Below are 14,854 nucleotides of genomic sequence, written 5' to 3' on the forward strand. Positions count from 1 at the left end.
TTCCAGTGAGACAAGGAGGTTATGGAGGGGTACAGATTCAGGGCAAATTTGTGTGGAGTTCTGCATTGGTACATTCCAGTGAGACAGGGAGGTTATGGAGGGTACAGGTTCAGGGCTTATTTGTGTGGAGTTCTGCATTGGTACGTTCCAGTGAGACAAGGAGGTTATGGAGGGGTACAGGTTCAGGGTATATTTGTGTGGAGTTCTGCGTTGGTACGTTCCAGTGTGACTGGGAGGTTATGGAGGAGTACAGGTTCAGGGCATATTTGTTTGGAGTTCTGCATTGGTACGTTCCAGTGAGACAGGGAGGTTATGGAGGGGTACAGGTTCAGAGCATATTTGTGTGGAGCTCTGCAATGGTACGTTCCAGTGAGACATGAGGTTATGGACGCGTACAGGTTCAGGCACATTTGTGTGGAGTTCTGCATTGGTACATTCCAGTGAGACAGGGAGGTTATGGAGGGGTACAGGTTCAGTGCATATTTGTGTGGAGCTCTGCATTGGTACGTTCCAGTGAGACAGGGAGGTTATGGAGGGGTACAGGTTCAGGGCAAATTTGTGTGTAGTTCTGCAGTGGGACGTTCCAGTGAGACATGAGGTTATGGACGGGTACAGGTTCAGGGCACATTTGTGTGGACTTCTGCAATGGTACGTTCCAGTGAGACCGGGAGGTTACGGAGGGGTACAGGTTCAGGGCATATTTGTGTGGAGTTCTGCATTGGTACGTTCCAGTGAGACAGGGAGGTTAGGGAGGGGTACAAGTTCAGGGCAAATTTGTGTGGAGTTCTGAATTGGTACGTTCCAGTGAGACAGGGAGGTTATGGAGGGGTACAGGTTCAGGGCATATTTGTGTGGAGTTCTGCATTGGTACGTTCCTGTGAGACAGGGAGGTTATGGAGGGGTACAGGTTCAGGGCATATTTGTGTGGAGTTCTGCATTGGTACGTTCCAGTGAGACAGGGAGTTTATGGAGGTGTACAGGTTCAGGGCAAATTTTTGTGGAGTTCTGCATTGGTACATTCGAGTGAGACAAGGAGGTTCTGGGTGGGTACAGGTTCAGGGCATATTTGTGTGGAATTCTGCATTGGTACGTTCCAGTGAGACAGGGAGGTTATGGAGGGTACAGCTCAGGGCATATTTGTGTGGAGTTCTGCATGGGTACGTTCCAGTGAGACAGGGAAGTTATGGAGGGTACAGGTTCAGGGCATATTTGTGTGGAGTTCTGCAGTGGGACGTTCCAGTGAGACAGTGTGGTTATGGACGTGTACAGGTTCAAGGCATATTTGTGTGGAGTTCTGCATTGGTACGTTCCAGTGAGACAGGGAAGTTATGGAGGGGTACAGGTTCAGGGCATATTTGTGTGGAGTTCTGCATTGGTACGTTCCAGTGAGACAGGGAGGTTATCGAGGGGTACAGGTTCAGGGCATATTTGTGTGGTGTTCTGCAATGGTACGTTCCAGTGAGACAGTGAGGTTATGGAGTGTACAGGTTCAGGGCATATTTGTGTGGAGTTCTGCAGTGGGATGTTCCAGTGAGACATGAGGTTATGGACGGGTACAGGTTCAGGGCAAATTTGTGTGGAGTTCTGCATTGGTACGTTCCCGTGTGAATGGTAGGTTATGGAGGGGTACAGGTGCAGGGCATACTTGTTTGGAGTTCTGCATTGGTACGTTCCAGTGAGACAGGGAGGTTCTGGAGAGTACACGTTTAGGGCATATTTGTGTGGAGTTCTGCAGTGGTACGTTCCAGTGAGACAGGGAGGTTAAGGTGGAGTACAGGTTCAGGGCATATTTGTGCGGATTCCTGCATTGGTACGTTCCAGTGAGACAGGGAGGTTATGGAGGGGTACAGGTTCAGGGCAAATTTGTGTGGAGTTCTGCATTGGTACATTCCAGTGAGACAAGGAGGTTCTGGGTGGGTACAGGTTCAGGGCATATTTGTGTGGAATTCTGCATTGGTACGTTCCAGTGAGACAGGGAGGTTATGGAGGGGTACAGTTTCAGGGCAAATTTGTGTGTTGTTCTGCAGTGGGACGTTCCAGTGAGACATGAGGTTATGGACGGTTACAGGTTCAGGGCACATTTGTGTGGAGCTCCTCATTGGTACGTTCCAGTGAGACAGGGAGGTTATGGAGGGGTACAGGTTCAGGGCAAATTTGTGTGTAGTTCTGCAGTGGGACGTTCCAGTGAGACATGAGGTTATGGACGGGTACAGGTTCAGGGCACATTTGTGTGGACTTCTGCTTTGGTACGTTCCAGTGAGACCGGGAGGTTATGGAGGGGTACAGGTTCAGGGCATATTTGTGTGGAGTTCTGTATTGGTACGTTCCATTGAGACAGGGAGGTTATGGAGGGGTACCGGATCTGGGCAAATTTGTGTGTAGTTCTGCATTGGTACGTTCCAGTGAGACAGGGAGGTTATGGAGGGTACAGGTTCAGGGTCTATTTCTGTGGAGTTCTGCAGTGGTACGTTCCAGTGAGACACGGAGGTTATGGAGGGGTACAGGTTCAGGGCAAATTTGTGTGTTGTTCTGCAGTCGGACGTTCCAGTGAGACATGAGGTTATGGACGGTTACAGGTTCAGGGCACATTTGTGTGGACTTCTGCATTGGTACGTTCCAGTGAGACCGGGAGGTTATGGAGGGGTACAGGTTCAGGGCATATTTGTATGGAGTTCTGCATTGGTACGTTCCAGTGAGACAGGGAGGTTATGGAGGGTACAGTTTCAGGGCATATTTCTGTGGAGTTCTGCAGTGGTACGTTCCAGTGAGACAGGGAGGTTATGGGTGGGTACAGGTTCAGGGCATATTTGTGTGGAATTCTGCATTGGTACGTTCCAGTGAGACAGGGAGGATATGGACGGGTACAGGTTCAGGGCACATTTGTGTGGAGTTCTGCATTGGTACGTTCCAGTGAGACAGGGAGGTTATGGAGGGGTACAGGTTCAGGGCAAATTTGTGTGGAGTTCTGCATTGGTACATTCCAGTGAGACAGGGAGGTTATGGAGGGTACAAGTTCAGGGCATATTTGTGTGGAGTTCTGCATTGGTACGTTCCAGTGAGACAGGGAGGTTATGGATGTGTACAGGTTCAGGGCATATTTGTGTGGAGTTCTGCAGTGGTACTTTCCAGTGGGACTGGGAGGTTATGGAGTGTACCGGTACATGGCATATTTGTGTGGAATTCTGCAGTGGGACGTTCCAGTGAGACAGGGAGTTTATGGACGTGTACAGGTTCAGGGCATATTTGTGTGGAGTTCTGCATTGGTACGTTCCAGTGAGACAAGGAGGTTATGGAGGGGTACAGGTTCAGGGTATATTTGTGTGGAGTTCTGCGTTGGTACGTTCCAGTGTGACTGGGAGGTTATGGAGGAGTACAGGTTCAGGGCATATTTGTTTGGAGTTCTGCATTGGTACGTTCCAGTGAGACAGGGAAGTTATGGAGGGTACAGGTTCAGAGCATATTTGTGTGGAGTTCTGCAATGGTACATTCCAGTGAGACAGGGAGGTTATGGAGGGGTACAGGTTCAGGGCATATTTGTGTGGAGTTCTGCAATGGTACGTTCCAGTGAGACATGAGGTTATGGACGCGTACAGGTTCAGGCACATTTGTGTGGAGTTCTGCATTGTTACATTCCAGTGAGACAGGGAGGTTATGGAGGGGTACAGGTTCAGTGCATATTTGTGTGGAGCTCTGCATTGGCACGTTCCAGTGAGACAGGGAGGTTATGGAGGGGTACAGGTTCAGGGCAAATTTGTGTGTAGTTCTGCAGTGGGACGTTCCAGTGAGACATGAGGTTATGGGCGGGTACAGGTTCAGGGCACATTTGTGTGGACTTCTGCAATGGTACGTTCCAGTGAGACCGGGAGGTTACGGAGGGGTACAGGTTCAGGGCATATTTGTGTGGAGTTCTGCATTGGTACGTTCCAGTGAGACAGGGAGGTTAGGGAGGGGTACAAGTTCAGGGCAAATTTGTGTGGAGTTCTGAATTGGTACGTTCCAGTGAGACAGGGAGGTTATGGAGGGGTACAGGTTCAGGGCAAATTTGTGTGTAGTTCTGCATTGGTACGTTCCAGTGAGACAGGGAGGTTATGGAGGGTACAGTTTCAGGGCATATTTCTGTGGTGTTCTGCAGTGGTACGTTCCAGTGAGACAGGGAGGTTATGGGTGGGTACAGGTTCTGGGCATATTTGTGTGGAATTCTGCATTGGTACGTTCCAGTGAGACAGGGAGGTTATGGACGGGTACAGGTTCAGGGCACATTTGTGTGGACTTCTGCATTGGTACGTTCCAGTGTGACCGGGAGGTTCTGGGTGGGTACAGGTTCAGGGCATATTTGTGTGGAATTCTGCATTGGTACGTTCCAGTGAGACAGGGAGGTTATGGATGGGTACAGGTTCAGGGCAAATTTGTGTGTTGTTCTGCAGTGGGACGTTCCAGTGAGACATGAGGTTATGGACGGTTACAGGCTCAGGGCACATTTGTGTGGAGCTCCTCATTGGTACGTTCCAGTGAGACAGGGAGGTTATGGAGGGGTACAGGTTCAGGGCAAATTTGTGTGTAGTTCTGCAGTGGGACGTTCCAGTGAGACATGAGGTTATGGACGGGTACAGGTTCAGGGCACATTTGTGTGGACTTCTGCATTGGTACGTTCCAGTGAGACCGGGAGGTTATGGAGGGGTACAGGTTCAGGGCATATTTGTGTGGAGTTCTGTATTGGTACGTTCCAGTGAGACAGGGAGGTTATGGAGGGGTACCGGATCTGGGCAAATTTGTGTGTAGTTCTGCATTGGTACGTTCCAGTGAGACAGGGAGGTTATGGAGGGTACAGGTTCAGGGTGTATTTCTGTGGAGTTCTGCAGTGGTACGTTCCAGTGAGACACGGAGGTTATGGAGGGGTACAGGTTCAGGGCAAATTTGTGTGTTGTTCTGCAGTCGGACGTTCCAGTGAGACATGAGGTTATGGACGGTTACAGGTTCAGGGCACATTTGTGTGGACTTCTGCATTGGTACGTTCCAGTGAGACCGGGAGGTTATGGAGGGGTACAGGTTCAGGGCATATTTGTGTGGAGTTCTGCATTGGTACGTTCCCGTGTGAATTGTAGGTTATGGAGGGGTACAGGTGCAGGGCATACTTGTTTGGAGTTCTGCATTGGTACGTTCCAGTGAGACAGGGAGGTTCTGGAGAGTACACGTTTAGGGCATATTTGTGTGGAGTTCTGCAGTGGTACGTTCCAGTGAGACAGGGAGGTTAAGGTGGAGTACAGGTTCAGGGCATATTTGTGCGGATTCCTGCATTGGTACGTTCCAGTGAGACAGGGAGGTTATGGAGGGGTACAGGTTCAGGGCAAATTTGTGTGGAGTTCTGCATTGGTACATTCCAGTGAGACAAGGAGGTTCTGGGTGGGTACAGGTTCAGGGCATATTTGTGTGGAATTCTGCATTGGTACGTTCCAGTGAGACAGGGAGGTTATGGAGGGGTACAGGTTCAGGGCAAATTTGTGTGTTGTTCTGCAGTGGGACGTTCCAGTGAGACATGAGGTTATGGACGGTTACAGGTTCAGGGCACATTTGTGTGGAGCTCCTCATTGGTACTTTCCAGTGAGACAGGGAGGTTATGGAGGGGTACAGGTTCAGGGCAAATTTGTGTGTAGTTCTGCAGTGGGACGTTCCAGTGAGACATGAGGTTATGGACGGGTACAGGTTCAGGGCACATTTGTGTGGACTTCTGCATTGGTACGTTCCAGTGAGACCGGGAGGTTATGGAGGGGTACAGGTTCAGGGCATATTTGTGTGGAGTTCTGTATTGGTACGTTCCAGTGAGACAGGGAGGTTATGGAGGGGTACCGGATCTGGGCAAATTTGTGTGTAGTTCTGCATTGGTACGTTCCAGTGAGACAGGGAGGTTATGGAGGGTACAGGTTCAGGGTCTATCTCTGTGGAGTTCTGCAGTGGTACGTTCCAGTGAGACACGGAGGTTATGGAGGGGTACAGGTTCAGGGCAAATTTGTGTGTTGTTCTGCAGTCGGACGTTCCAGTGAGACATGAGGTTATGGACGGTTACAGGTTCAGGGCACATTTGTGTGGACTTCTGCATTGGTACGTTCCAGTGAGACCGGGAGGTTATGGAGGGGTACAGGTTCAGGGCATATTTGTGTGGAGTTCTGCATTGGTACGTTCCAGTGAGACAGGGAGGTTATGGAGGGGTGCAGCTTCAGGGCAAATTTGTGTGTAGTTCTGCATTGGTACGTTCCAGTGAGACAGGGAGGTTATGGAGGGTACAGTTTCAGGGCATATTTCTGTGGAGTTCTGCAGTGGTACGTTCCAGTGAGACAGGGAGGTTATGGGTGGGTACAGGTTCAGGGCATATTTGTGTGGAATTCTGCATTGGTACGTTCCAGTGAGACAGGGAGGTTATGGACGGGTACAGGTTCAGGGCACATTTGTGTGGAGTTCTGCATTGGTACGTTCCAGTGAGACAGGGAGGTTATGGAGGGGTACAGGTTCAGGGCAAATTTGTGTGGAGTTCTGCATTGGTACATTCCAGTGAGACAGGGAGGTTATGGAGGGTACAAGTTCAGGGCATATTTGTGTGGAGTTCTGCATTGGTACGTTCCAGTGAGACAGGGAGGTTATGGATGTGTACAGGTTCAGGGCATATTTGTGTGGAGTTCTGCAGTGGTACTTTCCAGTGGGACTGGGAGGTTATGGAGTGTACCGGTACATGGCATATTTGTGTGGAATTCTGCAGTGGGACGTTCCAGTGAGACAGGGAGTTTATGGACGTGTACAGGTTCAGGGCATATTTGTGTGGAATTCTGCATTGGTACGTTCCAGTGAGACAGGGAGGTTTTGGTGGGGTACAGGTTCAGGGCATATTTGTGTGGAGTTCTGCAGTGGGACGTTCCAGTGAGACAGGGAGGTTATGGACGGGTACAGGTTCAGGGCACATTTGAGTGCAGTTCTGCATTGGCACTTTCCAGTGAGACAGGGAGGTTATGGAGTGGTACAGATTCAGGGCAAATTTGTGTGGAGTTCTGCATTGGTACATTCCAGTGAGACAGGGAGGTTATGGAGGGTACAGGTTCAGGGCATATTTGTGTGGAGTTCTGCATTGGTACGTTCCAGTGAGACAAGGAGGTTATGGAGGGGTACAGGTTCAGGGTATATTTGTGTGGAGTTCTGCGTTGGTACGTTCCAGTGTGACTGGGAGGTTATGGAGGAGTACAGGTTCAGGGCATATTTGTTTGGAGTTCTGCATTGGTACGTTCCAGTGAGACAGGGAAGTTATGGAGGGTACAGGTTCAGAGCATATTTGTGTGGAGTTCTGCAATGGTACATTCCAGTGAGACAGGGAGGTTATGGAGGGGTACAGGTTCAGGGCATATTTGTGTGGAGCTCTGCAATGGTACGTTCCAGTGAGACATGAGGTTATGGACGCGTACAGGTTCAGGCACATTTGTGTGGAGTTCTGCATTGTTACATTCCAGTGAGACAGGGAGGTTATGGAGGGGTACAGGTTCAGTGCATATTTGTGTGGAGCTCTGCATTGGTACGTTCCAGTGAGACAGGGAGGTTATGGAGGGGTACAGGTTCAGGGCAAATTTGTGTGTAGTTCTGCAGTGGGACGTTCCAGTGAGACATGAGGTTATGGGCGGGTACAGGTTCAGGGCACATTTGTGTGGACTTCTGCAATGGTACGTTCCAGTGAGACCGGGAGGTTACGGAGGGGTACAGGTTCAGGGCATATTTGTGTGGAGTTCTGCATTGGTACGTTCCAGTGAGACAGGGAGGTTAGGGAGGGGTACAAGTTCAGGGCAAATTTGTGTGGAGTTCTGAATTGGTACGTTCCAGTGAGACAGGGAGGTTATGGAGGGGTACAGGTTCAGGGCAAATTTGTGTGTAGTTCTGCATTGGTACGTACCAGTGAGACAGGGAGGTTATGGAGGGTACAGTTTCAGGGCATATTTCTGTGGAGTTCTGCAGTGGTACGTTCCAGTGAGACAGGGAGGTTATGGGTGGGTACAGGTTCTGGGCATATTTGTGTGGAATTCTGCATTGGTACGTTCCAGTGAGACAGGGAGGTTATGGACGGGTACAGGTTCAGGGCACATTTGTGTGGACTTCTGCATTGGTACGTTCCAGTGTGACCGGGAGGTTCTGGGTGGGTACAGGTTCAGGGCATATTTGTGTGGAATTCTGCATTGGTACGTTCCAGTGAGACAGGGAGGTTATGGAGGGGTACAGGTTCAGGGCAAATTTGTGTGTTGTTCTGCAGTGGGACGTTCCAGTGAGACATGAGGTTATGGACGGTTACAGGCTCAGGGCACATTTGTGTGGAGCTCCTCATTGGTACGTTCCAGTGAGACAGGGAGGTTATGGAGGGGTACAGGTTCAGGGCAAATTTGTGTGTAGTTCTGCAGTGGGACGTTCCAGTGAGACATGAGGTTATGGACGGGTACAGGTTCAGGGCACATTTGTGTGGACTTCTGCATTGGTACGTTCCAGTGAGACCGGGAGGTTATGGAGGGGTACAGGTTCAGGGCATATTTGTGTGGAGTTCTGTATTGGTACGTTACAGTGAGACAGGGAGGTTATGGAGGGGTACCGGATCTGGGCAAATTTGTGTGTAGTTCTGCATTGGTACGTTCCAGTGAGACAGGGAGGTTATGGAGGGTACAGGTTCAGGGTGTATTTCTGTGGAGTTCTGCAGTGGTACGTTCCAGTGAGACACGGAGGTTATGGAGGGGTACAGGTTCAGGGCAAATTTGTGTGTTGTTCTGCAGTCGGACGTTCCAGTGAGACATGAGGTTATGGACGGTTACAGGTTCAGGGCACATTTGTGTGGACTTCTGCATTGGTACGTTCCAGTGAGACCGGGAGGTTATGGAGGGGTACAGGTTCAGGGCATATTTGTGTGGAGTTCTGCATTGGTACGTTCCAGTGAGACAGGGAGGTTATGGAGGGGTGCAGGTTCAGGGCAAATTTGTGTGTAGTTCTGCATTGGTACGTTCCAGTGAGACAGGGAGGTTATGGAGGGTACAGTTTCAGGGCATATTTCTGTGGAGTTCTGCAGTGGTACGTTCCAGTGAGACAGGGAGGTTATGGGTGGGTACAGGTTCAGGGCATATTTGTGTGGAATTCTGCATTGGTACGTTCCAGTGAGACAGGGAGGTTATGGACGGGTACAGGTTCAGGGCACATTTGTGTGGAGTTCTGCATTGGTACGTTCCAGTGAGACAGGGAGGTTATGGAGGGGTACAGGTTCAGGGCAAATTTGTGTGGAGTTCTGCATTGGTACATTCCAGTGAGACAGGGAGGTTATGGAGGGTACAAGTTCAGGGCATATTTGTGTGGAGTTCTGCATTGGTACGTTCCAGTGAGACAGGGAGGTTATGGATGTGTACAGGTTCAGGGCATATTTGTGTGGAGTTCTGCAGTGGTACTTTCCAGTGGGACTGGGAGGTTATGGAGGGTACCGGTACATGGCATATTTGTGTGGAATTCTGCAGTGGGACGTTCCAGTGAGACAGGGAGTTTATGGACGTGTACAGGTTCAGGGCATATTTGTGTGGAATTCTGCATTGGTACGTTCCAGTGAGACAGGGAGGTTTTGGTGGGGTACAGGTTCAGGGCATATTTGTGTGGAGTTCTGCAGTGGGACGTTCCAGTGAGACAGGGAGGTTATGGACGGGTACAGGTTCAGGGCACATTTGAGTGCAGTTCTGCATTGGCACTTTCCAGTGAGACAGGGAGGTTATGGAGGGGTACAGATTCAGGGCAAATTTGTGTGGAGTTCTGCATTGGTACATTCCAGTGAGACAGGGAGGTTATGGAGGGTACAGGTTCAGGGCATATTTGTGTGGAGTTCTGCATTGGTACGTTCCAGTGAGACAAGGAGGTTATGGAGGGGTACAGGTTCAGGGTATATTTGTGTGGAGTTCTGCGTTGGTACGTTCCAGTGTGACTGGGAGGTTATGGAGGAGTACAGGTTCAGGGCATATTTGTTTGGAGTTCTGCATTGGTACGTTCCAGTGAGACAGGGAAGTTATGGAGGGTACAGGTTCAGAGCATATTTGTGTGGAGTTCTGCAATGGTACATTCCAGTGAGACAGGGAGGTTATGGAGGGGTACAGGTTCAGGGCATATTTGTGTGGAGCTCTGCAATGGTACGTTCCAGTGAGACATGAGGTTATGGACGCGTACAGGTTCAGGCACATTTGTGTGGAGTTCTGCATTGTTACATTCCAGTGAGACAGGGAGGTTATGGAGGGGTACAGGTTCAGTGCATATTTGTGTGGAGCTCTGCATTGGTACGTTCCAGTGAGACAGGGAGGTTATGGAGGGGTACAGGTTCAGGGCAAATTTGTGTGTAGTTCTGCAGTGGGACGTTCCAGTGAGACATGAGGTTATGGGCGGGTACAGGTTCAGGGCACATTTGTGTGGACTTCTGCAATGGTACGTTCCAGTGAGACCGGGAGGTTACGGAGGGGTACAGGTTCAGGGCATATTTGTGTGGAGTTCTGCATTGGTACGTTCCAGTGAGACAGGGAGGTTAGGGAGGGGTACAAGTTCAGGGCAAATTTGTGTGGAGTTCTGAATTGGTACGTTCCAGTGAGACAGGGAGGTTATGGAGGGGTACAGCTTCAGGGCAAATTTGTGTGTAGTTCTGCATTGGTACGTTCCAGTGAGACAGGGAGGTTATGGAGGGTACAGTTTCAGGGCATATTTCTGTGGAGTTCTGCAGTGGTACGTTCCAGTGAGACAGGGAGGTTATGGGTGGGTACAGGTTCTGGGCATATTTGTGTGGAATTCTGCATTGGTACGTTCCAGTGAGACAGGGAGGTTATGGACCGGTACAGGTTCAGGGCACATTTGTGTGGACTTCTGCATTGGTACGTTCCAGTGTGACCGGGAGGTTATGGAGGGGTACAGGTTCAGGGCATATTTGTGTGGAGTTCTGCATTGGTACGTTCCAGTGAGACAGGGAGGTTATGGAGGGGTACAGGTTCAGGGCAAATTTGTGTGGAGTTCTGCATTGGTACATTCCAGTGAGACAGGGAGGTTATGGAGAGTACAAGTTCAGGGCATATTTGTGTGGAGTTCTGCATTGGTACGTTCCAGTGAGACAGGGAGGTTATGGAGGGTACAGGTTCAGAGCACATTTGTGTGGAGTTCTGCAATGGTACATTCCAGTGAGACAGGGAGGTTATGGAGGGGTACAGGTTCAGGGCATATTTGTGTGGAGCTCTGCAATGGTACGTTCCAGTGAGACATGAGGTTATGGACGCGTACAGGTTCAGGGCACATTTGTGTGGAGTTCTGCATTGGTACATTCCAGTGAGACAGGGAGGTTATGGAGGGGTACAGGTTCAGGGCATATTTGTGTGGAGCTCTGCAATGGTACGTTCCAGTGAGACTTGAGGTTATGGACGCGTACAGGTTCAGGCACATTTGTTTGGAGTTCTGCATTGTTACATTCCAGTGAGACAGGGAGGTTATGGAGGGGTACAGGTTCAGTGCATATTTGTGTGGAGCTCTGCATTGGTACGTTCCAGTGAGACAGGGAGGTTATGGAGGGGTACAGGTTCAGGGCAAATTTGTGTGTAGTTCTGCAGTGGGACGTTCCAGTGAGACATGAGGTTATGGACGGGTACAGGTTCAGGGCACATTTGTGTGGACTTCTGCAATGGTACGTTCCAGTGAGACCGGGAGGTTACGGAGGGGTACAGGTTCAGGACATATTTGTGTGGAGTTCTGCATTGGTACGTTCCAGTGAGACAGGGAGGTTAGGGAGGGGTACAAGTTCAGGGCAAATTTGTGTGGAGTTCTGAATTGGTACGTTCCAGTGAGACAGGGAGGTTATGGAGGGGTACAGGTTCAGGGCATATTTGTGTGGAGTTCTGCATTGGTACGTTCCAGTGAGACAGGGAGGTTACGGAGGGTACAGGTTCAGGGCAAATTTGAGTGTAGTTCTGCATTGGCAATTTCCAGTGAGACAGGGAGTTTATGGAGGTGTACAGGTTCAGGGCAAATTTTTGTGGAGTTCTGCATTGGTACATTCGAGTGAGACAAGGAGGTTCTGGGTGGGTACAGGTTCAGGGCATATTTGTGTGGAGTTCTGCATTGGTACGTTCCTGTGAGACAGGGAGGTTATGGAGGGGTACAGGTTCAGGGCATATTTGTGTGGAGTTCTGCATTGGTACGTTCCAGTGAGACAGGGAGGTTACGGAGGGTACAGGTTCAGGGCATATTTGTGTGGAGTTCTGCAGTGGGACGTTCCAGTGAGACAGGGTGGTTATGGACGTGTACCGGTTCAAGGCATATTTGTGTGGAGTTCTGCATTGGTACGTTCCAGTGAGACAGGGAAGTTATGGAGGGGTACAGGTTCAGGGCATATTTGTGTGGAGTTCTGCATTGGTACGTTCCAGTGAGACAGGGAGGTTATCGAGGGGTACAGGTTCAGGGCATATTTGTGTGGTGTTCTGCAATGGTACGTTCCAGTGAGACAGTGAGGTTATGGAGTGTACAGGTTCAGGGCATATTTGTGTGGAGTTCTGCAGTGGGATGTTCCAGTGAGACATGAGGTTATGGACGGGTACAGGTTTAGGGCAAATTTGTGTGGAGTTCTGCATTGGTAGGTTCCAGTGAGACAGGGTTGTTATGGTGGGTACAATTTTAGGGCATATTTGTGTGGAGTTCTGCAGTGGTACGTTCCAGTGAGACAGGGAGGTTATGGGTGGGTACAGGTTCTGGGCATATTTGTGTGGAATTCTGCATTGGTACGTTCCAGTGAGACAGGGAGGTTATGGACGGGTACAGGTTCAGGGCACATTTGTGTGGAGTTCTGCATTGGTACATTCCAGTGAGACAGGGAGGTTATGGAGAGTACAAGTTCAGGGCATATTTGTGTGTAGTTCTGCAGTGGGACGTTCCAGTGAGACATGAGGTTATGGACGGGTACAGGTTCAGGGCACATTTGTGTGGACTTCTGCATTGGTACGTTCCAGTGAGACCGGGAGGTTATGGAGGGGTACAGGTTCAGGGCAAATTTGTGTGTAGTTCTGCATTGGTACGTTCCAGTGTGACAGGGAGGTTATGGAGGGTACAGTTTCAGGGCATATTTCTGTGGAGTTCTGCAGTGGTACGTTCCAGTGAGACAGGGAGGTTATGGGTGGGTACAGGTTCTGGGCATATTTGTGTGGAATTCTGCATTGGTACGTTCCAGTGAGACAGGGAGGTTATGGACGGGTACAGGTTCAGGGCACATTTGTGTGGAGTTCTGCATTGGTACATTCCAGTGAGACAGGGAGGTTATGGAGAGTACAAGTTCAGGGCATATTTGTGTGGAGTTCTGCATTGGTACGTTCCAGTGAGACAGGGAGGTTATGGAGGGTACAGGTTCAGAGCACATTTGTGTGGAGTTCTGCAATGGTACATTCCAGTGAGACAGGGAGGTTATGGAGGGGTACAGGTTCAGGGCATATTTGTGTGGAGCTCTGCAATGGTACGTTCCAGTGAGACATGAGGTTATGGACGCGTACAGGTTCAGGGCACATTTGTGTGGAATTCTGCATTGGTACGTTCCAGTGAGACAAGGATGTTATGGAGGGGTACAGGTTCAGGGCAAATTTGTGTGTTGTTCTGCAGTGGGACGTTCCAGTGAGACATGAGGTTATGGACGGTTACAGGTTCAGGGCACATTTGTGTGGAGCTCTGCATTGGTACGTTCCAGTGAGACAGGGAGGTTATGGAGGGGTACAGGTTCAGGGCAAATTTGTGTGTAGTTCTGCAGTGGGACGTTCCAGTGAGACATGAGGTTATGGACGGGTACAGGTTCAGGGCACATTTGTGTGGACTTCTGCATTGGTACGTTCCAGTGAGACCGGGAGGTTATGGAGGGGTACAGGTTCAGGGCATATTTGTGTGGAGTTCTGCATTGGTACGTTCCAGTGAGACAGGGAGGTTATGGAGGGGTACCGGATCAGGGCAAATTTGTGTGTAGTTCTGCATTGGTACGTTCCAGTGAGACAGGGAGGTTATGGAGGGTACAGGTTCAGGGTCTATTTCTGTGGAGTTCTGCAGTGGTACTTTCCAGTGAGACAGGGAGGTTATGGAGGATACAGGTTCATGGCATATTTGTGTGGAGTTCTGCAGTGGGACGTTCCAGTGAGACAGGGTGGTTATGGACGTGTACAGGTTCAAGGCATATTTGTGTGGAGTTCTGCATTGGTACGTTCCAGTGAGACAGGGAAGTTATGGAGGGGTACAGGTTCAGGGCATATTTGTGTGGTGTTCTGCAATGGTACGTTCCAGTGAGACAGTGAGGTTATGGAGTGTACAGGTTCAGGGCATATTTGTGTGGAGTTCTGCAGTGGGATGTTCCAGTGAGACATGAGGTTATGGACGGGTACAGGTTCAGGGCAAATGTGTGTGGAGTTCTGCATTGGTACGTTCCAGTGAGACAGGGAGGTTCTGGAGAGTACACGTTCAGGGCATATTTGTGTGGAGTTCTGCAGTGGTACGTTCCAGTGAGACAGGGAGGTTAAGGTGGAGTACAGGTTCAGGGCATATTTGTGCGGATTTCTGCATTGGTACGTTCCAGTGAGACAGGGAGGTTATGGAGGGGTACAGGTTCAGGGCAAATTTGTGTGTTGTTCTGCAGTGGGACGTTCCAGTGAGACATGAGGTTATGGACGGTTACAGGTTCAGGGCACATTTGTGTGGACTTATGCATTGGTACTTTCCAGTGAGACCGGGAGGTTATGGAGGGGTACAGGTTCAGGGCATATTTGTGTGGAGTTCTGCATTGGTACGTTCCAGTGAGACAGGGAGGTTATGGAGGGGTGCAGGTTCA

Source organism: Hemitrygon akajei, unplaced genomic scaffold (assembly GCF_048418815.1).
Source record: "Hemitrygon akajei unplaced genomic scaffold, sHemAka1.3 Scf000154, whole genome shotgun sequence".
Lineage (NCBI taxonomy): Eukaryota > Metazoa > Chordata > Chondrichthyes > Myliobatiformes > Dasyatidae > Hemitrygon > Hemitrygon akajei.